General features: G+C 48.9%; 1 pseudogene; it reads left to right on the top strand.

Annotated features, from left to right (window-relative positions):
• LOC144161710 (uncharacterized) overlaps positions 1 to 25,517 on the top strand; it is a 58,610-nt pseudogene that overhangs the window by 21,947 nt on the left and 11,146 nt on the right.

Raw genomic sequence — 25,517 nt, 5'->3', positions numbered from 1 at the left:
AACATAAAAAAATCCGTACACCACCGAAAGTCGCTTTGCAAAGTGACGCAACATGCAGTGTTGTGAATTACGGAACCGACCGGAACGAGTTTGCTGCGAGGTGACAACAGATCGGCCAATAAGTGACTGCCACTGTCACAGTGCGGGACATCAAAACAGACATGGCTGCCGACGCAGCAACCTGATCGCGTTTTTTTGTTCTTTTCCTTGTGACTATATAATGTGCATTTAGTGAGAGTTTCTTTCTCATCAATTTTAAACGCGTGATTGCCGATATCGCAGATATCGGCGAGTATGCCGCCATAAGTAGTTATGATCTATTTGAAAGGGAAGGAGAGAGATGTACGCACGACCATCATCAGCTAGACTTTGCACACAGACGACCTATTGCTGCGGCTAGTTCAGGGTGTGTTCATTGCTTGGGGAATAAAAAAAAAATCGGACTTTGCAGGCAAACTGCAGGGGTGCGATCATTATGCGAGTAAATACGGTATCACGTCCATCCGGTTTGCTTCATAAGCCACCGGTAGACATAGCTTGTGAAAATTCTCGACATGAGAAAAATAAAAGTAAAGAAAGCTCTATCACTTTCCTTCAGATGCTGAACAGCCTTTCAGACAGTGCCGTATTGCGACAAAAAAAAAAAAAAAAAAAACTCTTTAATAAACTTCTGCCAAATGGTTTACGTGGGAATAACTTGCTGCTGCTTCCGCTCAAGTTTGCACCCCCCAAAATTTGTTGGCTGGATATTCCGTATCTTTGCTCCCAGAATTATTTCCTTTGTGGGGAATCAAGGGCGCATTGATAGAGCGGCAAACATGAAAAAAATGCATTCAAGTTGATATGGTGAACTTTTCAATCTAGGGATAAATGTTTCTAAGTAGTAGGTTTGCCTTTTGTTTATTCACAAGAGAATAACGACAATAATGAGGACAAAACAAAACAAAACAAAACAAAACAAAAACGCACGCAATACCAGAGGATTTGGCGCGCTGCTTAAGTTTGAACAGATTGCAGCGTACCCTGACGAGTGGAAAATTCTCATCTCGAGGGCGACCGGCGAGAAGTGGAATTATTGGTCAACTTGGCCTGAAAACGCTTGAAAGGAAGGTAAAATAAAGAGAACGTAAGTGAGAGCCATTGGAACGACATGAGCAGATTACGCCAAGCCCCGATTGCCCGCTTAGGTTGCAATGAAACGCGGCGCGATTTCCAACGCCTACACAAACAGACCGTTCGCGAGCACTTTAAGCAGCTGTGGCGACCAGTACATCAACCAGTCGTGACGAAAGGCCTGAAAAGAGCCGAAGCCTGTCTACTCCACCGAGCAAGAACAGACTCAGCCAGTACACCAGCTTGGCTACATAAAATCAACATTGTTTCATCCCCTAAGTCCTCGTGCAGTGTGGCTGGTGACATTGATCACTTCATTATGAACTGCTCCAAAACCAACCCTGAGCGGACGAACTTTTTTCGTGATCTCCAGAAGTTAGGAGTGCCCCATGCTACATCGGATGACATTATTTTTCCTAGGGACCACTGGATTGTTCGAAAAGAGGTGTCTCATCTCCTACTCGGATTCTTGCAGTCCACAGGACTAAGTGAGGTGTGGTGACATTGTGTGTCTGTTATTTTAGGACTAAGTGAGGTGTGATGACTTTGAGAGTCTCTGATATGGTATTGGGGACGATTAGGCGGAGTAATTGCCGGCTGCTATGCAAGGCTAAGTCCGCCTTATTCAACAATACTTACTACTACGACTACTACTGTCGCTCGGTTTTAGCGTTTTGTCTTCAAAGTGCACGCAGAGATAATCCGATATTGAAATTTTTGATTTCGCGTTGTCGCCAGTCCTTTGGCGAACAATACCTGCTCTATCACTGTCTTTGTTTTTGCTTTGTCATGCTGCCAGCTCCAAGGCGGCCAGGTGTCGAGGAAGGTACTCGTACTTGGCGCCACTATTCCTTCGCCACATTTCTGTTTTTGTCTCTTTGCATCTCTTTTGCTGGCCACGTGGTTGGCGCATTCCATTCTCCGGTCCCCTCGGATCGTCGTTCTCACGGGGCAATGCTCCCTTCTAAGCCTACTTTCCTAAGAACTCGCCAAGGCTTATCTCAACGCACTTCCTCGAGGTGGCCCCTGTCCACTACGGCCCCTTCGCGTGCCTGGAAGGACAGTTCACCTCCTGTTGTGCTCCGAGGAACAGTGCCAGCACCCGGCGTCTCTATGAACACTGCAGTAATGGGAGTCGCCCCTGTTGGACGCGTGGGCCGGAAACGAAGGGGCACTGCGTCCAAATACAAATACACACTTTCAGAGGAGCTAGGCGGCGTGAAATTTTAAATTACTGGGAAGTGTCCATCCTCTCTTTCTCTCTCTGTTATTCCCGATTTAAATAAAAGAAAATTCAGCAGCCTTGCCTGTATTTGTCGGATATGAAAGCTCGGTTCTGTGCTTTTGTTTTCATATTTTTCATTTCTTTAAACGTTGAGTTCAGGACGAGAAAACTGACTAGAGCCCTGACACCCCAAAATACAGTAGTAAGCATGGTCCGGAGAGTTTATCGAGCGCCGTTTTATCGACAGGCGTTTTATTGAAAACGTTTTTCTGAACATTTTCGTCTAAGAAAATTTGCAATATATTTTGTTTAGTTTTCTCTATGCTACGTAATTCAAAAATCTTGTCTCCACGGCGGGTCCTTATTATTTACCAAAATTCGTTGTACTTATATAGTAGCCGCCTTTTATTTCCTGCATGCTTTTTATGTTTTTAGGATGCGCAAAGTTTCTCACCGCAAATTTTTTGTTCGGCTCATTGCGCATGTGGAACTGCTATAACGAATCTCCCTCTCTGTCCAGTCCCCCATCTCAACCGCAGCATACCACGTCATTGCAGCGAATAGGCTGGAATGCCATGATATGATTCTTAGTTATTCATACTCCGCTTCTGTATCGGCACATAATTATTTTGCGGCATCTGTTTAATTATTATGCGAGGCACTTCTTGGCGCTTGTGCAACCCCGTCGCGGTGGTGCAAGGGCCAAGGCGCTGTTAGTGGCTCTACGCTGAGCTGCTGAGCCCAAGGTCGCGCGTTCGATCCCGGCCGGGGCGGCCGTTTTTCAGATGAAGGCGAAAAGCGAAAACCCCTGTGTGTCGAGATTTCGGTGCACGTCCAATATTCCGAAATGGTCAAAATTAATACCGAGCCCAAAACTACGGCCCGCCTCAAAGCCGAGATCTTGCTTCGGCGCGTTAAACACCGAAACCATTCAAATCAGCGCTTGTGTGTCCAATGCCAGAAATCCAACTGAACGGCTAGCAAGAGCCTCCTCCGATGTCTGCACTTCCAGCTCTTTATCGGCACGGTGTTTATTTCTAATGGGTTACCAAGCCTTGCCCGGTTGTTCTCAAGGACTACCCTAATTAAAACTAAGAAGAAAAATTGAGTCACATGGTTAGTCCCCTTACCGCCAGTTGGCTCGTCTTCCTCTCTCTCTCTCGCCCTCTTCGCACCTCAGCATGTCCTTGGTTTTCAGGCGACACGCTTGCTCTTTCTCTTTTTTTTTTGCTTTTTTTTTTTGCTCAGGCCAACTGTTTTTTTTTTTTTTTTTCAATAATTTCTCAGTATTCGTGCTACTGCCGCCCCGGTACGCCTAGCCAGAACTGCCCTTCCAGGGGCGGTTTTAAAGGCTAAACACAAGGTTGAAGATAGCCACGGTCGCGTCCTGTTCTTGTCACCTTGTCCCCTCCAAATTGATTTTGATATTCCACTTATTCTGCTATCTCAACGCATTTACGCTGCTGGAGGAGCGAACTAAGATGGTTCCAGGAGTACCGCACAATAGCGCGGGCTGAGTAATGAGTTCAGTTGAAGGGCCCAGCTTTGGTCACGCAGAAGTCGTCTCGGGCGCTTCGGGAAATAGGCGACGGCGGCTACTGTGCACAGTCAGTGCTTGTCGGCTCCTATCTCCTCTTTCGGGGCCTCACTTTCACCTCTGAACGCCCCCCGCCCCCCCTGCCCGTCAATTCATATTATATAACACTAATATTTTCAAAGTCATTGGCGCGATAGCTCTCTAAGATGAAAAAAAAAATGCGGCAACTATGGCAGAGTAGGAATGGCGTGCACATCCAGTAACTAGAAAAATTGGGGCAAGGCAAGACTCCAGATCACGTGACGATGAGCGTTGGCGCAAGGCGTGGATTTGGCAATACCAGTCTAAATGCACCGAACACAACTAAGGAATGTTGTGCACGGGTTAAGGTTTGTAACATAATGGTAAATATCGGAATATAAAAAACTGGAATATACATCCTTGAGAGCTATCAATGTACACGTTAAAAATAAAAAAAAAGTGGTAAAGTAAATGTGCCCGAAAGCATCGAAAAGGCGGGAAAGACGCGTCAAGATATATAAGCAGGTTCCTGCACCTAATGCACGGCCGAGACAATGTCGAATGAAACTAGATGCAGATAGGTTAGTGCAAAGCTGAGTTAAACGAAAAAAAAAAAAACCACTGAAAATGACAGTGAAAGCAGGAAAACAAGTTTCGATAAAACGGACGGACCCTGCGTTGCGTCGGCGCGCTAACACCCTACAATCAATTAATACCCCTGTCACACGGGCACTTTCAATCGCGATTGAAGTGAATCGCGATCGAGTTTTCGAGCGCGCTCGACGCGCTGCCGCTGCTACATGGCACGTTTCAATCGCGATCGAGAAGTTGCACGGGTTGCACTCGTGTACGCCAGATGGCGCTAACAATGTACTTGTGGCAATGCTTGCGGCCGGCGTCTGGTAACTTCGCGCGGTCGTAGGTATACGTAACTATGTAAATATTACCTCACGCTTATTTGGGTCAAGTTATTTGACACAATTTGTGGCGCTAGTTGAAGTTCTCACATTCTGTGCCATTACTGAGTGGGGACGAGAGTATCGCCGCTTTCGTTCGATCGCGCTTGGAAGCCTCGATCGCGCTTGAGAAACAAGGATTGAGTTCGAGCGGGATCGAGCTCGATCGCGATTGAAACTGCCGTGTAGCAGGGGCCCGATCCGGATTGAGCTCGATCCGGATCGACTCAATCGCGATTGAAAGTGCCCGTGTGACAGGGGTATAAGGCATGCCCATTTCATCGAAACGCGCACACCTGCCACTGGTGTATCAAAATTCTTGACATGTTTTCCGGCCATTAGCGGCTACTTTGAGACCATATGATGGCTTCATCTCTCGCCACCACTGGCGTAGTAGGGGAGGGGGGGGCGAGAAGGCCGCGGCCCTTGTGAAGTTTCGGGGTTCGCGAGGAAAGGAGTATGTGACAGTGGAACTGACTCGGCATATGATGCAATCGGTGAAGATTTCGCCTTCTCAACCCGACTAGCCAGAAAAAAACTAATAGCTTTCGCCAGAGAAGAAAATAAGACATTTAGGCTATCGGTGGATAGAATGCGCATGGACAATAAAACCTACAGATACGGGGCCCCGTAACTGATACTGCTATCGCTTCGAACATATAGCAAAGGACAGGCGTCCACCCTTTGCGACCTAAGAACCACTCAACTAAAGAATTGCCGTCGTTATCGGTTACGTACACTAACATTCGAAGCTTACTTCCTAAACGCGACCAGTTATGCTCTTACTTGGACGACAGTAATAGCGACGTCTTGGGGCTAACTGAAACTTGGTTACATTCTGACATCAGTGATAGCGAACTTTTTAACGAAAAGAGGAACTACAGCATTTACAGATAGAATAGAACACACAGGTGTTCTGCTCGCAGTTAGAAACGGGATATCGTCGTTTTCCATTGAAACGAATGCTTCGGTTGAAATAGTTTGGGCTGCATGCGTGACGGCATCCGCTAAGGTCTTAATAGGCGCCTGCTACCGTCCACCTGACTCCGATCCATCCTTCTTGAAGGAACTGCGTGAAAGTATATCTTGTGCCTTCAAACAATGCCCTGCTGATATAGTCTACCTTTTCGGGGACTTTAATTTCCCTCTCATTGATTGGTCGCTCCTCTCAGCCCCCTGTATCACTTCAACCGAATTCATTAACTTAACCCTAGACTTCAATCTTGTTCCAGTTATAGACGAACGCACTCGAGGGTCTAACATCTTAGATCTTGTATTAACCACTGCACCGGAAAGCATAGGATCCGTATCATACATCGATGGGTTCAGCGATCATAATCTCCTTCAGTTTACATTTCACACTCCTTTAAAATTTCCCGGTGCCATCATTAAAAAAATACGCGATTATAACAAAGGTAATTACAGGGAAATGAACGCAGAATTGGAGGAATTCTTCAATGAATCCTTCCTACCCTCATTTAGTTCCCGGTCTGTAGATGACAGCTGGGTGCTCTTCAAGAACAAGATAGCCGAACTGGTCGACAAACACGCGCCTTTAATAACAATTAAAAATGATCAATCTAATCCGTGGTTCAACAGACAACTCAGAAACATCCGAAACAAAAAGAAACGATTGTATAATAGTGCTAAATCGACTTCCAGTGCGTCGTCATGGGCCAAATACAAGGAATTTTGAGAACTTTTAACTTTGCAGTACACAGTGCCAAACAAAAATACTTTTCTGAGGATTTACCTTCGCTGTTAAAAAATAACCCCAGAAAGATTTGGAAGACAATTTCAAACAATCGTTCTAATAATGACATTGTATTACATCGTGACAACGGTGTTCCCCTTCAGGAACATGCGTGTACGCATGCATTCAACAATTTACTCTCGTCGGTATTCACTCAGGAAGATCATTCCACCATACCCATGGTTCCCGAATCCAATTACAGATATATGCAGCCAATTAATATTACTCCTGAAGGCATATCGCTTCGTTAATCGGCAGTCTTAAAGTCTCCACTTCATCTGGTGTCGGTAACATCAACTCAAAAATATTAAAGAACACTGTGCACATCTCTAGTCAAATTCTGTACCATATTTTCAATAAATCTTTGACATCAGGTCAGTTACCTACCGACTGGAAAATAACCAAGGTTGTTCCCATTTTCAAATCCAATAACAAACACGCACCCGAAAATTATCGCCCGATTTCTTTGACGTGCATATGCTGTAAATTACTGGAGCACATTATTGCATCTAACGTGTATAACCACCTCGAATCCAACAACTTTTTTTTCGTCCATCAGCATGGTTTCAGAAAAGGCCTGTCATGTGATACACAACTGCTAGAATTTACAACTGACCTACACTCTAACATGAATGCTAACCAACAAACAGACTGCATTTTCCTTGATTTTTCAAAAGCGTTCGACCGTGTTGCTCATTCCCGCCTCATTTCAAAATTATCAACCCTTTGCCTGGATTCTTTAACTTTATCATGGATTCGGAACTTTCTGTCTATGCGCCAACAGTTTACCGTGGTCAACAACTTTTCTTCACACCTCGCTGATGTTACTTCTGGAGTTCCGCAGGGCAGCGTCCTGGGCCCGTTACTGTTCCTGATCTACATAAATGACCTGCCCCTCAACATTTTATCACGGATACGACTCTTTGCTGACGATTGTATCATATATCGTACGATTACTAGCCTTAACGACCACCTTTCCTTACAAAATGACTTAAACATAATCTACAATTGGTGTAATACATGACAAATGTCACTTAATTTGAGTAAATGCAAAGTAATATCTTTTAGTCGGAAACACGATAATTCAGATTTTCTTTATTCCATCAACCGCAGAGCAATCTCGCAAGCCGCCTCCTATAAATATATGGGTGTTCATTTAACACCTAATGTCTCGTGGAGTACCCACATTTCCGCCATCTGCGCAAAGGCTTCTAACTCACTGGGTTATCTGCGACGAAATTTACGATGCGCACCAGCCCTTGTCCGCAAACATGCGTATCTAACCTTTATTCGTCCACAGCTAGAATTCGCGTCGGCAATCTGGTCCCCTCACCAAAACCACCTAATCGTCCAGCTGGAATCTATTCAAAACAGAGCCGCCAGATTTATTACACGCAAGTATGACCACAGGACAGGGAGGTCATCTTAGCGTTACCCAAATCAAACAAGAGATCACTTCAGCCGCTAGATACCCGTCGCACGGTCGCGCTATTATGCCTTTTTCATAAATACATAGTTCGCGCCACACCTAACCCGCTTCCTCTTAACGCCCCAGTACGTACGTCACGACGCCTTCATAATAGTCATAGTTTCACGCGTATTTTTGGCAAGACGCTTGCTTTCAATTCATCGGCATTGCCTCGAGCAATCGTGCACTGGAATGATCTTCCTGACCAAATTGCATCCATACTTAGTCAAGATAGCTTTACCGAAAATCTGCACCGACACTTTTCTTAGTAATTATGTAATTATGAATTGCCAGAATAACATTGTTACTGTTTATGGGTGTTTTCCCTCTTGTATTTGAGTGTTTTCTGATGTTTTTCATTACACAAAAACCCTGTGCGTTTGTGATAATTGTCGGTTAGGAACCTGTATGACGTGTTTCATTTACGCCTGTAAGCCGATTACCCAAACTTTATATTGTGTACTTGTCTTTTCTTCTTTTTCCCCACTATTTTTTTAATGTTCTTTCAAAAATGTAACCCCCCTTACTCAATGCCCTTCAATGGGCCTGTAAGGTACAATAAATAAATAAATAAATTGAGACAGCTAAAAATTACTGTTCCTTCGCAAGCCACAACCCAACAAACTTGCGGAAATTGGCGGTCTTCAATCAACCCGATCAGCTATTTATTTAGCGATGCCGTTAAGAATAAAATTTTGTAACACAAGCACCCAAATACTGCACCGCCAATGAATGCCGATTTTTTTTTTTTTTTGGTTTTTAGCCGTTTTTCTCGCGTTGTGTTCCTTTTTACTTTTTCCCCGGGTTCCGGCCCCCTCCGAAATAAAATTGATTGATTGTAGGGTTTAACGAGCCGACGCAAGGCAGGCGATGAGGTGCGCCGTAGTGGAGGGCTCCGGAATAATTTTGACCACCTGGGGATCTTTAAAGGATCCATGAAGAAAAAATACAAGTTGGGTTTATTAGAAAGACTGCTTAGTCCCGATAACAATGATACCAATATTATCGCAATCTTCGAACAAATAACGGAGATATTAAAGAAAACGCGTGAAGCAGTCGCTTTTCTATGACGTCACCGAACCTTGTTTGTGCGATTGGCGGCCGCCTAACTGACCTTTCGCGACGACGCATGACTGGACGTCTGTAATGGGGCCTCTAGTTCCATTTTACCGCATCACTTGAATGCTAACGTGCAGTTAACGCACTAATAATAATGTTTTATTGTTGGCCCGTATGACGTCATTCTTGCTCATAACACGTCACTGTGGCGGAAAATTTGAAAGTTTTTAAATAGTTCTTGCTTTTTTTTTTCGTTAAAAAACATCTTTTGTGGCTGTAATGGAGCTGAATGAGATACTGAATCCTAGTTCTTTTTCTCTTCATGGCTTCTTTAAGCGGGATTCACACGACGGAGAAACCCTCTCATTTTGGCCCGCGGGACCCGCTCACGTGACTGGTTTTAGGCTCCGCCCCTCGGTGGGGATAGCCAACACCACCTAGATCTAGGTGGTGTTGGGATAGCCCGCGGTGGCTCCGCGAAAGAAAATGCCTCCCCATGTTTCCGCTCGACGGCGGTGGCCCTCGGCGGGGAATGGAACCTGTTCCTCGGCGCTGTCGTCTGCTATTCACTCCGCGTAGCTCCGCACGTGTGTATGCGCCGCCAGGCCGGATAAACCGGTCACGTGCTGTTGACGTCACATATCCGTCCGCCTCCGTGAGAGGGTTCCTCCGTCGTGTGAATCCCGCTTTAACGTGCGCCGAAATCTCGTACACACGGGCGTCTTTGCTTTTCGCCTCCATCATAAAAGCGGTCGCCTCGGCCGGGAATCGAACCCGCGTCCTCGTGCTCAGCAGCACAACGCCTTTGCCACTGAACCGCCGCGGCTGGTCGGAAATAAAATTCTGCGTACGGCAGTGCTCGCCTACCTTCGCCAGTTCAAAGAATTTTGCCATTGCGTCCTCAGTAATAAACGTGGTGTCCTGCCAACATGATTTCCCCCAGCGAACAAACGACAGTGACACTGAAGCATGAAATACATCGGGCTTTTTAAAACGAAATGAGTGGGTGACAAATGTCGCAGGATGTGCGAAAAATGGAAAGATAAAACACTCAAGCATTCAATCGTTCAGTCAATCCTACAGGTATAAACTATCGCTCTTCGGAAATTTTTGACCGCCATTTGTCGGCGATTCAGGCAAATTCGCATGATGTTTTCTTCTCATGCAAAAAAGAAAACGTGGCTTCAAACATCCTATTAACATGCTTTACTTTATAGTAGAATGCAATTGGAAGGCTGTCCGGGTTTCTTTCGCGCTAACTGCGCCAGAACGTCGATATACCTGTGGTGGTGTTGCTGTTGTAATTTCTTTCTCTGTTTGTCAAACGTCTATGTGCGTGGATAAACTTCATTGCTATGAGAATGTACGAAATATTAGTACAAATTTTAGGGTTACGTCCAGTGGCTGTGTTCCACTGGACGTAAATTTTAGCGCCGGAAAGGAAATCCAGAGGGCGCAACTTTTTTACTGTAGCGTTCATACAGGCACTGCAACTGCGAGCATCGCCTGTTGAAACCAAATAACCGGTGGACTGTTGTTCAGGGCGCCAGAAGTGGCGATGGGCCTTGCCTGGAAGGAACGAGTTGAGATACGGCTTTGGAAGAAGCGAGCAGAGCCAGACTGGTCCGGGAAGCAGAGGAGAAGAATGTAAAGGGAAGAACCTCCTAGCATTTCCCTGCTAAAGACGTCAAACGCGCCAGTTGCGGGGAAGAGTTCATTGCCGCTTCGATGATTCAGCAAAAGAGAGTCTCCGTGGCGGCACCGGGCAAAAAAAGAAAAACAAACACAAAGGGAGAGTTCCTGGAAGTTTCGTAGAAGGAGTAGAAAACGTCACGGTTAGAACTGAGAAGGGCGAGGAGGGCCAGCAGGTTAAGAGGCGACAGGGATGGGTAGAAAAGGGTTGCCTCTTGAGAGGAGAGCGGGGAAGGGAGTTTTACGAAACAATCACGGGACGCTTACTGACCACTTAGTTTGACTCGCTTTGCGGAACTGTTTGCCCTGTCGGCCAATGGGGATTCTGTCAGGCTGAGACTCTTCATAGACATCCCTCCCCCTTCCCCTTTTGTGGTAAGGAGGGGAGGGGGCAGGGTGGCCCTGCCCCACTTATGCCTATAAAAGGTGCTGTCTCGTGCTTGGAGAACAAGACTGGCCACGGATGACGCCCACGGAGCTAAGGTGAGATGGTCGCTGTTTCTAGCCTTCGATGTAACGAAGTTCGCTGCTTCTAGCCTTCGTTAGTTTATACCGTCTCCATGTTGTGTAGTAATGATGGGTCTAACCGCTTTCCTATTTTGTTAAATTTAATTAACTTTTTTTCACTATTATATCCCCTGTGCAGTGTTCAAATGGGAAAAATGGCAGAATAGTTCTCCCCCGTGTTGTCATTGCCTTCTCGTAACCCAGGATTGACGCAGGTTTTTCCAATAGTCATGCACGGTATGCCTGTAGTTCCCGCCAACTCCCAAGGTCTGCTCTATTTAGCCTTCGTCCATTGTGCTTGTCCAATTTACCCACCCCATGCGCCCTTTCCTTCCGTTCCGGTATTGTTTCTTATGCTGAGGCAACGGCTGTTCTGTTGATGTTGACTTCTTCTCATTAAAAGTGCAGCCCTTGCCTTTAGCATGAGAAGTGCTTACATCGATCCCGTCGTTCGTTTGAATCTTCTCCGAAAGCTACTTGGTCGTAAGCGCGTGATCTCTGTACGCGCCAAGCGTTGCTGGACGTTCCTTAGTTGCGACCCTTCTGGAAGCGTGCTCTTGTAGAGCGAGTGGACGTTCGGTCGACGTTTACGACAAGATCTTCACCGGCGTTCCCTTGCGTCTACACGGGGTGCCCATCATCGATACGCTGGCGGAGCATGACGCACGGAGCTTCAATCGCAGTTCGACTAATCGCTGTTGCCGGTCGCTTGCGCGCATTCTTGGCTCAACAGTTTAGACCACTATTTGTAAATGCTTTTCTTGATTTTGTGGTATTCTTCGTTTCAGTGGCGTGAACCACTGGCATGGTAGCAGTAGAGGTGTTTTCCATTACTGCATTGGTTATTGCCTGGCTTCGTGCCTCTCAAAAGAAGCACGAACTTGTCGAGTGTACGAGCCCCTGGCAGGCGTGAAATTTTAATTTCCACGGGGGCTCTTTCACTTCAATGCGTGATGCCCAATATCAACGGTTATCGGCTATGGACTTTCCGTGTCTGCATGCACAGCGAGAGGTTAGTCTCTCTCTTGTCTTCTGCTTTTTGCCCTTTCATTGCCCTCTTCACTGCTGCATAATCTCCCCGTCAAACCAAAGCGTGCGCGGGTAGGGCAAATGGGACGCTGGTCGTCGTTGATTTGATACCGACACCGGGGCCTATTCGTCCAAACCCGGGATGCCACACGACTCAGTTTATGCTCTGACATTGTACTATAAAAGCATCGCACTGCATTCCATGGCTTCAACTCTTCAGCGCTCATACAGTTGCACTGCAAGACTTCGATTTTCTTTCACGAGTGTTTTAGTGTTCGCATCTATTCTTTACATCCGGCTCTGTGCTGTCAGTCTGGAGGAACAGGCACGCGCAATATGCTGCTCTATACGTGTCATTTTGCGTGCCTGTTCCTCCCCAGTGGCGCACACGGTCAACTCTGAAGCCCTTGTTCACTTATGTGCCTCTGTTCGTGTTAGTGTACCTCTCTTGTTTTTTGGGGCAACGTCCTTTAGTTTAGATTAGCCGACGCGTCCGTTTCTTCCGTTCTGGTAATTGTGGCTTATGCTGAGGCAACAGCTGCCCTGTCGCTGTTTGTTTATTCTCAGTACAGTGCAATTGTTGCCTTCAGCGTGAGCCATGCCTGCATCGATTCCTTTTTCCGTATGCCTGTTCCCCAACAGCTACTACGTGCATCTCGGTGCATGCGTCCAGCGGCGCCAGTCATTCTTGTGTAGGGAACTCTGGCAGAGCCGGTGGATGCTCGGTCTGCGTTTGCATATCGCTGAAATACGGCAATTTTCTATTTTCTATCGCTGAAATACGGCAATTTTACTTGGTTCGCATCTTTATCTCCTCCAGCACTGTGCTGCCAGTCTGGATGGACAGGCACACGCAATATGCTACTCTATACGTGTCATAAGGCGTGCCTGTTCCTCCCTAGTGGCGCACGCGGTCAACTCTGCACCCCTTCTTCACTTAACCTGCATGTTAGTAGGCTTCTCTTGTTTATTCGAGCCCATTCCCTCCATTTTGCCACTTTATTCGTCTCGTCGCTTAGGACTGTATTTTTAAAAATTGTAACTCCTAGCCACCCTTTGGCCCCTGCGTGTTGATACTGAACTTGCTACAGTTTAATTATGACAATCCATATCTGTTTCTCCAGCATGCTTTCTTCATCTTGTGCAGCGAATGGATCCACAACAGGCGCTATCATCTCGCCGTCAATCGAGGGTCCCTTCACTGTACCCTTGGGGCATATCAACTAGTGTCAGCCGACACCGCAATATTTTTCGCACTTCATCACTCTGGAGGCCTGGAGTGCAGGTTGCCGTAGCTGGGTCCCTGGTATATGGGTTCAAACGATTCGTAACCGGGAGTCATCTGCGACCGTTTGTGGGCCGCTTCAACAACTGTTTCATCCGCCATTTCGATGTCGCGCTCACCGGCTGTAGCCCCACCGCTCGTTCCTTAACAGGCACCATGACTTGCACGTTTCTCCTTCGCTCACTGCATGGCCCACAATATCGCAGACCGAGTGCGCCCTTGTCTAGCGAATGGGTCCCCGGAAGACGTTCACTTCACATCGTCTCCGAGGCCCCCGCCGCTGAGACACGTTGCGTTTCCATCATCTGTTTTTGGAGGACCAACCCGCTTGCTCTGAACTTCTGCTTTGTTTATGTCTGGCAGACAGAATGTCATTGATGGGTCCCCCGTGTGTGTACACCTGAAGTTGCCTCTCTCTTGGAAACACTAGATTTCCTTTGCCCTGTCTTACCGACTGCTCGCCTTTTTTTGTTGTTTCAGAAATCGTTGGAGCAAGTCGTGTCACCACGGTTCAGGAATTGGATTTGGCCGAGAATTATTGGCCTCGGCTGCTCATCATCATCATCAGCCCATGAAGGTGTACTGCGGGAACACTGTGCTCCCAGTCTGGATGCACGGGCACACGGCTGATGCTGCTTTACGTGTCATCACCGTTGCGTGTTTATCCTTAGTGGTGAACGAAGTCATCTCTGAATCTGTTTTCATTCAGTCCGCCAGTCTATCGGTTCTGTTTACAACAGCTTCTCTTTCGCATTGCTTCTGACACTGTACTCCTTCGGAAAAACATGCTTTTATCTCAATAAAAGTTTTCTTTGTGGAAGTGTTTGGTTCGTTCCTGTTGTCGGCGTCTGCCCTGCTGCGAAGGCGACCCACAGTAACAGGTGCAGTGATTGCCGGAATCAGCGAACAGTAAACGCAAAAAGAATTGGGGACAGGAGAGGAGGAGGATCTGCCTTATGTGTCGAGAGGTTTTTAACTAAGGCGCGGTACTTTGTATTTATTATTTCCGACATGACCGACTGAATGCACAGCGTGGGGAGGAGTTCGCTGAACGGGCACTGCAGGAACCTTTCAACTTAAGCCTCAGGGCACCATTGACATTGAAAAAGTTAACATACGCGTCTACGGTCCAGTATCAATCCAAATGCATGTGGGAACTCCTCGCTCTTATTACTTAGAAAAACAGGATAATAAGCCTCAGTATCACCCTCTCCTTAAATACCTTGCAATACTGCCGCTGAACGCTTTCACACCTTTGCGCCTGTAAGCACTTAAAGGGGCCCTGAAAAAAGGGAAAGGGGTGTTCACATGTTCAGGTAAATCAATGCCCTGGTAATCGCCTGCTTCAATAATTTTGTTAAAACGACGAGTATTAGGGGAGTTATTGCATTGCGTTTCGCCAGCGCCGCAATCCTATGCTATGATGTTTTGGGGCGGGGGGAATGGATGAATGGGGCCCGAAACTACAGTGAACTAGAATAGGGGTAGTTTGCTCACTGCGGAGCGCGCGAACGAGGCGCGCTGACGCCGGCGGCGTCGACTTCTGATAGTTTCCGCCCGCTCCGCTTGGTGTCGCTGCGGTTCAAACCACGGTAGGGTAGCTCCACGGGTGTTCCTTGATCTGCGTGCGTTCCGGCGTGGTGGTTTGGTGATCGTGGCGAGTTTAGTCAGCTGTTGTGAATCCGTTGCTTGTGCACGTTTAGTTATTCTGTGTTCATTGAACTGGGAAGTCATCATTGTAGCGTGCGGCGCGTATTTGTTGACCTGTGAGTCTCCTTCACGAAGAAAACAAATAAGCCCGCTAGTAGGCAGAACCATTGCTACGCGCCGGGCTGCAAGACCGGCTACGTTAACAAGACAGGTGGCCCTAACGTGTCCATTTTTTGTGTGGCAAAAGAGGCTTCTCGAAGAGAACATTGGGAGAGGAACCACCGACGCGTAAATAAAGCGCTGGACGACAACTGCCGTGTGTGCGAGTTAAGCTGCGAGCGGCGCTCCGTCATCCGCGAATACGTTCATGTCGTGCAGGGACAAGAGGTTTGCATTTTTCGCGGAAAGCCACGCTTAGCACCAGATGCTGTGCCGACCATTTTACGTAACCTGCCCGAGTACGCATCGAAGAAAGTACCGCGGGGGAGGCCACCGAGAAAGTGGAAACGAATACACATCCGCGCTTTTAGGGGCGAAGCTCCTTAGGGCGTGGGTCTGTCCATCCTCGCGTATGTATGTAGCCACCTCTAGTTTAGTTCTTGGATTGTTTACTAGATGGCGGTACTTGTATATGATGAAAAGATGCGCTTGGATTGTTTACTAGATGGCGTGGCTACTTCTAGTTTAGTTCTTGGATTGTTTACTAGATGGTGGGGAGCGTTGTAATAAAATCCGTTCGCTGTTGGCGCGCGCTCGGAGTCGCCCGATGGATAAGGCTGCAGATGTGCGAGCCCGCGAGGCAGAAGCGCTCCGTGAAGCTGCGCGACGCCGCCGCCAAGATCCTGCCGTACGAGAGCGGGAGGCCGAAGCGTGTCGTCTGGCTGCGCGACGACGCCGCCAAGATCCCAGCGTTCGAGAACGAGAGGCCCAAGCGTCACGGCAACGGCGCGAGGACCCTGCCGTACGCGAAGCGGCACGGCTGCGGCGCGAAGAGGATCTCCAAAACGCCAGAGAACGGGAAGCGGCGAGAAAGCGCGCGTATCGGCAGGCAGACCCCGATGCAGTGAGAGCTCGTGAGGCGTCTGCAAAACGCATCAGGCGAGCTCAGCTCCAAGGTGCCGACGCGCGGTTTAAGCGAGACTTTCTAGACGTTACGTTCGGACACAGATGTAGTGGGCAAACTTTCACTGAAGAGTCACGGTTTTACCGATGATTTCCCCTCAGGAGCTTCGCCCACTCATCATCATTCACCCCGTGGATATGCTGTGAATTTTTTGATGCAGGATATTGAAGTGTACAGCATTATAAGCCGGCCCAGTCATTTGCGATAATACGTGCGGTGTTTCCCTGCGAGCCTACGCGATTACGTACGCGCAAGCTCGTTTGTGGCGTCCATACTGTGGTTACGACAGCAGCGCAACCGCAAGCCGCCCGCGTTGTCGACAGCGGCGGCTTCGCTCCGGCCGGGCCTCTGAGCCCACTACCCCTATTCTAGTTCACTATACCGAAACTGTCTGACGTGGGGTGTCGACACCTTATTTTCTCCCACGTTTCGTCCACCTCCTCGCACCGAGCGAGTGTGACTGCCCATGGTGCCTCGCTTCTCGGTGACGTCTGCCGACGGCTGGAAAAGGTGATGGCAGCAATGGGGCGGGACTGTTACGCTTCCACACCACGCCGAGAGATCACGCGACAATAGAACGACCTTGTCACTAGAGCTGTGCACGGTCCGAAAACTTGGGCCCGAACCCAGCCCGGCCCCGGTGCTTATCGCAGTAGGCCCGGCCCGACCCGACGAAGAAGGCCGACGGGCCGGCCCGGCCCGGCTGCGTGTTTCCAACCCAAATACCGTAGGGGCCCGCGCCTGATTGGGGCACGCCTGGCAGCGAAAACTACCTAGAGGCGGTAAAATGCATCGTAAGGGAAGTGATAACAGGCAAAAATTAAACGTACAAAACAACCACAATTAAAGGGACCCTGCAACACTCTTTGAGCAGTGCAAGTAAACCTGCGCGACGTTTAGATTACACTGCCGGGAATACCTGAGCCAAATATTACACGTGCACGTGAAGCGGTGAGCGCGCAAATCGATGTGAAAGACGCGGAAAAACCAACCGCTCTCTCTTCAGTTGTCCTCATTATGCATGGCCTAAGGGACGTCACATAGGCCATGGCTGCCCGATCGGCTGTCACTGGTCAACTTCGCTGCTAGATTCTCCCATTTCCGTCGTCGTCATCGCTGCGTACGAACCTCTTCTATGCCTGAACCTGTAGGTACAGTTTTGCCGTTTCTTTTGTGTTTTGAGTGCGCTCGGAGTTTGAGTGATGAGCTCAATACTTCCCTTTCAACGCGACCACTCGACTACAAACGTTTATTGCTTCAAAAACGCCCCACCAGCCCGAGCGCACACTTGCGAGCAGGCACCCATGCCTGCTTTTTTGTGGCACCAGACCGGAAATAGGCCCCTCCGCGTTGCGGAGAAAAGAGAAAACTACCCGGCATGTGATATATCGAAGGCCACCGAAGAGAACGCCGCGAGCCGCCCCCCTCACCGGGAGAGAGCGCGCAGCTTTCGTCGCGTTGCCCGCGGTTGAGTTGAGAGGGAACGATTATGCGCGATTTCTCATCGCGCGTAGTTTCGTTAATTGTGAACGGATTTTCATAATTCTTGCGGGAGGAGATTTCTGAAACAATAGACTTTATCCCAAAATACATTACTAGTAGTCGATGGCAAGTGTTGCAGGGTCCCTTTAAACATAACAATCATGCACATATCCCTACCGCAGCTGTCCTTCGCTCAGCTACATATGAAGGAATTGAAACCGACATAAGGGTGACCGAAGCGCCCAACCTAAAAAAAGATGAACCAAAAACCCCCCAACCACGGACAAATCATGGTAATATTGAAAGATTTCAAATCGCGCGCCATCAGCCGCAAAGGGTTCGCACAACATCCGACAGATGGCGACGAGTGTACTGGCCAGTAGGAAGACGCAGTGAAACATCCCCTTCGCGAGGGGCACGATCAAATGCAGAGCATTTCCGGGGGCGCACGATGTTAAGTAGTTTGCGTTACGTTAATGTTGTTGCACTTGTGGCACCTGCTGACGAGAGAGGGCTCGTCAGCAGTAATTTGAATGAGTCAACGATATAAGGCGCGTTCATAGCGTCCCATTCTGTGTCGACTTTGTGGCGCAGTGGTTAGAGCACCATGTACATTGCGTTCAGCCTGCAGGGTCGAGGGATCGAAACCTGGCGCCAGATAGTATTTTCTTTTTATATAGTAGGGACAACGACGGTGCGGACTTACGGACGTCAACGCGGGTGACATCGTTAGTTACTGAAATGCTGTGCATTTAAAATATTCAAGAAAAGTAGCCGAGACCGAAATGGCCCAAACCTCTGAAAAGTAAAAAAAAAAAAAAAAAAGCTGGAGCTCACCTAAAGCGGTGTTCACACGACAGGGCGCTTCAGCGGAGAAATCCGAGGGAGGTCGTGACGTCACCGCAGGCAGACTTCCGCTCGGGCAACTCCTTCGCTCACACCTGTTCTGTACTCACACGAAGGATGCGTCTGTCGGACGGACATCAGTGTTTGCAGTTGCCTATCTCTAAAGCAGAGCTGCCGTAGCACCGCCGATTACGCTACGGCGGCAATTTGTGCTAAAACCCCTACGTACTGATCCTGTCAGCCGCCCAAAACTTGGCCGTGGACGCGATGTAGGCGCTGCCGCGGGTAGAGATTCGGCGCGCGACGCGCGAGGCAGTGGGTGGGGATGCGCGCGCTGGGAGCAGCCGGCCGGTCCGCCTACGGGCCCGCATACAGATGTTAGGCCTAACACTGTGGCGAATATTCGATTGCCACTCACGCAAGCGGGGCAGATGTCGATTTTTAATGCAACTTTCCATCACATCATTATCCCCTTTCTCGCATGTGCAGCTCTGTTTGCGCCTCGGGGAGCGATAACAAGCTATCGCTCGAGCTACCTGTGCCGGTCTGCGCCACTTCGCGGCCGCGGCCGCCGCTCGCCCAGCAACCGTGCTGGTGGCTCGCTCAGTGCTCCTATCGTGTGCGCGGCACATTTTCACGTCCATTGTAATAAGAAGCAATAAAAAACGTCTGGCCCTGGTATTTGTTTTTCTTGGAGAGCCTTTCAGTTTGATCTTATGCAAATGTCGTTTCAAATCGCGCGCCATCAGCCGCAAAGGGTTCGCACAACATCCGACAGATGGCGACGAGTGTACTGGCCAGTAGGAAGACGCAGTGAAACATCCCCCTCGCAAGGGGCACGATCAAATGCAAAGCATTTCCGGGGGCGCACGACGTTAAGTAGTTTGCGTTACGTTAATGTTGTTGGACTTGTGGCACCTGCTGACGAGAGAGCGTTCGTCAACAGTAACGATATCAGGCCGGTCATAGCGTCCCATTCTGTGTCGGCTTTGTGGCGCAGTGGTATAGAGCACCATGTACATTGCGCTCCGCCCGCAGGGTCGAGGGATCGAAACCTGGCGCCGGATAGCATACGATGTCACGCGGGTGACATCGTGAGTTACTTAAATGCTCTGCATTTAAAATAGAGTGCCTGCAACCGCTCTAGAACTTGAGTAGCGGCCAGCTGCCCGACGAGCAGACGAAATCCCGCCGCCGCCTCCGCCGCCAAGCATCGGATCGTTCGTAGCTCGCGAGCAGAAGCTCCGACCACTGATCTCCACTTAGTTGCTGGATGGCGCTTCGCCGCTGTCGCGGCCGGGCGCGCGCACGGCCACCGGAAGTTCAACGGCTCGTCCTGGAAGTCGGGCGTCTGCTATGCTTTTCAACCGCGCTGATAAGCGTCCCCATTGGCGGATTTTGGCATTTTGTTCTCACTTTATTGCATTTTGGCCATACACATTGCGTTCAGATCGCAACATATGCTATACCGAAATATGCGACGTTAATATGAAGCAGAATTTAATTGCAAAGGAGAACGAAAAGGTCACTTGGGTCTTGGTTTGAGAGACGACGCAGCTCTAACGGGATTTATGCTAGAAATTTATGCTAGGGATTTATGCTAGAAAGAAAACAACGTGGGCACGGTGACAGGCTGTAGCCGAGTTCGTGCGCCCGTTCTGTCAAAACAGTTGTCAGTAAAGTGGTCACTGCAGAGCCTGCTGCCTGGGGATGGAGAGCTTATAGTTACACGGGCACAGTTAACCACGGTCAAGCAAACCGCGGTTAGACAAAATCGCAGTTTGCTGCGGACAGACGATACTGCGTCGCTAACCATGGTTAGCGCAAACTGAGCTCGGCACCTCAGTTCGGTCACGCTAACCGCACTTTCTGCAGCCGCAGTGCTCAAAATCGCACAATTCAGTTCGGACGCAAGTGGCGGCGCATCAGCGGAGGCGAAAAAAAAAAAAATCACCTGGCGTTCGGAAGAGAGAAAGGTTCTCAAATAGCGGGCGCCCAAAAGCTGTCCCCAAGACGCGCTTACGTTCTTTGCATCGCTCTCGCAATCAGCGCGACTGCCCGTCAGCAGCGGCTCGTTTCCCGATCCGCCCTATCAACTACGACAAACGCCGTGCTAAATTTGTAAATTCCGCGCTTCGTCCGCCAAAAATGGATATAGCAGGCAATCTTGAAGCGTTTTCAGCACACGGAAACGATCGGCGCGCGCGTCGGCCGTGCTTGTAAACACGCCGGCGCGCCTGCCCGCACGGCACTGCTTGCGGCCCGAACCGTCCCAGACCACGGCAGCAACAGCTTTTCGCATCGCCGCTCTTCGAAATCAATCTGATCGCGGAAAAGAACTTCCGCATTCGAGAAAATGGATGTTAGTGCGGTGAAAAATTGTGCTATGGATTGTAATTCGCAGTTGTAGAGATAGCGGTGGTCAAATATCTACCGCGATGCTAAGATGAAAGTTCCCAACACCGAACAGACCTAAGCAAACCCATAGAGTTAATACTAGCAAACCAAGCCGGTTGCGAGCTGTTGGGGAAGCCCCTCTTCTCGCCGCGCACGAGTGCGTTGCGTTTGTGTCAGAAGCGAATTCTTTAACGATATTTCTTTTTGTCTACACTGCTTCTCTTTTTTTTATCGTGAAGTTAAAAGTGTGGTAATTTATTTTTGTTGCGCTCATAATCAAGTGACTGCGGTTACCTTGCAATTTCGCGTGCAACATCCAAAACCGCAGTTGGCGATAACCGCGGTTAAAGTTTAGTAACCACGGTTAAACTTAACTGCGGTTACTTTCGCCGTGTAACTAGGGTATAAGTTTGCCACCCAACGCCGGTATCTTAGAGCGAGGGAATCTGCGTAACAAGAGCCCCAGCTTAAAAACGACACTGATATGACATTTGCTTTTCGCTGCGTATCACGCACGTCGTTCAGAATATTGTAATACTTCCAAGTAGAACGTCTTCCCAGACGACTTCTCTGGTCTGCTTGTGCAGTTGACGGCGCAACAAGCAGGCATTTTTGGCGGAATGCGTGCGAAACCAGCCCATGCGTAGCATGCGCTATGCTGGAACGGCCCGACTTCCGGGACGAGCGCTCGAACTTCCGGCGGCCGTGCGCCGGAGAGCTCGAAGCGCCATCCAGCAACTCTGGTGGAGATCAGTGGCTCCGACCTCCGATGCATAGAGATAATATACTGACTCTAGAGGGAAAGCGCGCCGCTGAGCCAATGCATTGGAACCGTACGACACATAGTGGCAAACATGATACAACGATTTGAAGGTTGCCAGCTGAGTTTTTGCTTACTAAAAACGGCGAAAGCGATGGGTTGTAATCTGGCAACGTGCTACTGTGGCGTTTCCGCGTCCGGCTAGTGAAGCATGCCGGGATTAATTGTAACATGGCGGACCGCTGGCCAGGCGGATTTTGTGTAGGCGGCGTCGACAGCATAGGTGACCGACGTGTTTTCGGTTTAGCGTACGTGTGACTTATATGTACTGAGACTATTTGAGTAAGATGTGGCAACGCTCACACAACACTTGCGCGCAAGCTCGAATGCGACTGATCGCATGCGCGAGGACGCCAAGGAGTCAGCTGATCCGTACTGGGCGCACAGAAAAATGAATCTCCGTATGATCTCCGTGCATTTTCGCGCTGTGCCGCTTTATTTGCCATCCTGTGACATTTTGCGAGTCGCTCAAGGCTTTTCAAACGAAGTGAAGTGAACTGTGGCTTTAGACACACACAAAAAAACATCGCATGGGCCAACGCTTGCCGGTGAGTCGCGGCGCTTTGAAGCACAGGAACGAAAGAGCGCGGTCGATCGCAGGCCAACGGAGTGGAAGAATGCATGCCAAGGGAGTATGCGAAATACAGTCCGCGGCGTGTCCCGTTTTCCTTTCTGTCTGTATTCGTCAAGTTCTAGCTGCTTTCCACCACTTCAAAGGGAAAGCTTGCGGGACTGAATGCGCAGTATTGAATGGGCAGTAATTTACCGCACATAGCGCGCGAGGAGAGAACACTGACTTATTGATTTATTGTGATTGATTAAAAAAGAAACCGCATTTCGTTACCTATTTTTTTCGTTGTACCTTCACGAACGATTGCGCGAAAGTTCGAAGCACGAAGAGCTGTAAGAAGTTCCGTGAATAAAACAACTGGAACTGAAGGATTATAAAAGCTCTTTTTATTTCTCTTCCAACGGGAACAATCGCGGGCTGCCACTCCGTAGCCTGCAGTGAACTTGCGGTAGTCAAGGTCAGATCGGAATCGCTGTTCTGGCGTCAGTTCAGGGGCAATAGATAGGGTGCTTAACGTGGAGAAAGAATGACAGTCTCGCAAGCGCCCGGGGAGGCACTTGCTCAGCGCGGGCATCCGAGTAGTATAACTTGTATATGTTTTGCACGCACGCAGATCTGAGCCGGAGACTGCACACACACACACTGCGCAAGTCAGGCGCAAGGGCCTCGCCCACGGCCTCGCCACTTCCTAGCACACTTGAAAAAATCGAAACCAAAACTGAACTACGCACTTACTCTTTCTTCGCTAATTAGAGCTTAATTACACTAAAAGTTTTTATAAAGCTAGTTTTAATTATTGAGGCAATTATTTGTAAATATTTTGCTTCAGTTCTTTGTTTTAGTTAAATAATTATGGAAGAAATTTTTAGAAGGCTGAATACAATTGATCTGGCAACCATGGGAATTGTATCATGTCAGCGCCCACGATTCGTACGGTCTCGGAGCTCGCTTTACCCCCCTGCTCCGATGGGAGCGGTGCGCCGGAGGGAAACCGTGACGTAGGGGTCACGTGATGCGCACTCCTAGGAGCCAAACGGCGGATTTCTCCTTCGTGTGAATACCCCTTAAAGGGAGCAAAACCACCCGGCATTTTGTGTAGAATTTCATAATCTGCCACACATGAATTAAAACAAGCAATTAAAAATAGAATGACACCTTGGGAGTTTGAACCTGATTCTTGCGATTGCTATCCAGAAATGGAACCTGTAGCCAGGGGACCAGCCGGTTCGTGTTTGTTTAAACAGGGTGTCAACTTGCTTTGTTGTTTCGTCCGTATACGTTTCCTCTTCTCAAGAGTATATAGGGCTGTCTCACTCGGTCCCTTCTTTTTATCGAGACGCAAAGTACACGCGTGCATTTATGCACATTTTATCATTGCCGCTTTACTACGTTCTATACCGACTCATATCGCTTATCCATAAAGTTTCAGTCATTAAGTGTTACAGTTTAGGCGGCTGTTGGCGCATTTAAACAACCCTACTCCCCTGTTGCGCTTTTCATTTCGTCTTCCTCTGCCGGCCACGACGCCCGAGGGCAAAGGCCGCCTCCTACCACCAGCTACGCTCGCCACGCTGTTTTCCCGCCAAAACAAAGAGAAAAACTAAAGTTGAATTGTCACCTCAGTCTTTGACATCTTCACTTTTGTTGGCTCAGAGAAGGAAACGCAACTCTGAAAAGGGCACTGCTACAGAAAACAGATGGAAGGTTAAAAGAAGCGGTTTGCGAGCTATAGATGGACTATCGCCGTCGGCAGGTGCGCATGCGTGTTCTAGACATTCGTTTACCGCCGGTGCAGCTACACGGCGCTCCGATACGGTTCGGCCACAGCTCCCGTGCTCCATTGATTTGATTGATTCTGGGGTTTAACGCGCTGACGCAACGAAGGCGATGAGGCGCGCCGTAGTGGAGGGCTCCGGATTAATTTTGACCGCCTGGGGATTTTTATCGTGCGCCGAAATCTCGTACACACGGGCGTTTTTGCTTTTCGCCTCCATCAGAAAAGCGGCCGCCGCGGCCGGGAATCGAACCCGCGACCTCGGGATCAGCAGCGCAAAGCTCTCGTGCTCCAATTACTTCTGACGGCACCGGTACACACGCACTATGAGGTGGTAAGGGGGGGTTCCGAATTTCGACCGCCTGGAGATATTTAACAAGTGCCTAAACCTCGACACACGGACATCCTTTTCTCTTTCTTTTCTTTTCTCTTTTTTTTCTTTTTGCCTCTATCTGGAACGCCGCCACCGCGATCGGAATCTAACCGTGTCTTTCGGCCCCACACCCCAATGCCTTGCTCACTGAGCCACTAGAACGGGTGGGTCAAGGGTTTGTCCGACTCATGTGGCAGCCGTTACGCAATGGCTTTCCCTCAAGGTGGGGTGAGGTATATTGTTCACGTGTGAACGCGGGTTCGATTCCCGTCCGCGGCGGCCGCTTTTCTGATGGAGGTGAAAAGCGAAAAACGCTCGTGTGTTCGTGATTTTTTGCGCACGTTAAAGATCCCCAGGCGGTCAGAATTAATCCGGAGCCGTCCAGCGTACGGCGCGCCTCCTCGCCTGCGTTGCGTAAACAGGTTAGACCTCATAATAAATTCTTGTTCACGTGTGTAGGTGTTTGTTTTTTGAAATTTATGAACTATTTCGTTTGTGATAATGGGACAGAAACATGGCCGAGTTGCAAACAACGTAAACAGGCATACCTGACTTTTTGCGCCAAACGTTGCAGCATAACGCGATGCATTGTGCTCATAGCGCATTTATTATTACACAGAAAGCATCACCTAATTACGCATCACGGAGTCCGCTAGTCCCTCCGCGATAATCGCTTTTTGCTGCTCTTTGCCAAACCTTGCCACCAACGCAAAAGTAGTGGCTTTGCCGCACGACACGTACGTTTGACTTCCCCGTTCAGCGCGTGCTCTAAACTCGGCTTTTTCGCTCTACGCTGCAGTTTTGCAAAAAAACGTAGAAAGTGGGCGCAGAAAAAT

This window comes from Haemaphysalis longicornis, unplaced genomic scaffold (assembly GCF_048455015.1).
Source record: "Haemaphysalis longicornis isolate Haplotype H1 unplaced genomic scaffold, Haemaphysalis longicornis Haplotype H1 scaffold_12, whole genome shotgun sequence".
NCBI lineage: Eukaryota > Metazoa > Arthropoda > Arachnida > Ixodida > Ixodidae > Haemaphysalis > Haemaphysalis longicornis.
Note: the sequence above shows the minus strand (reverse complement) of the source record. Positions and strands in the feature narration are given on the sequence as shown.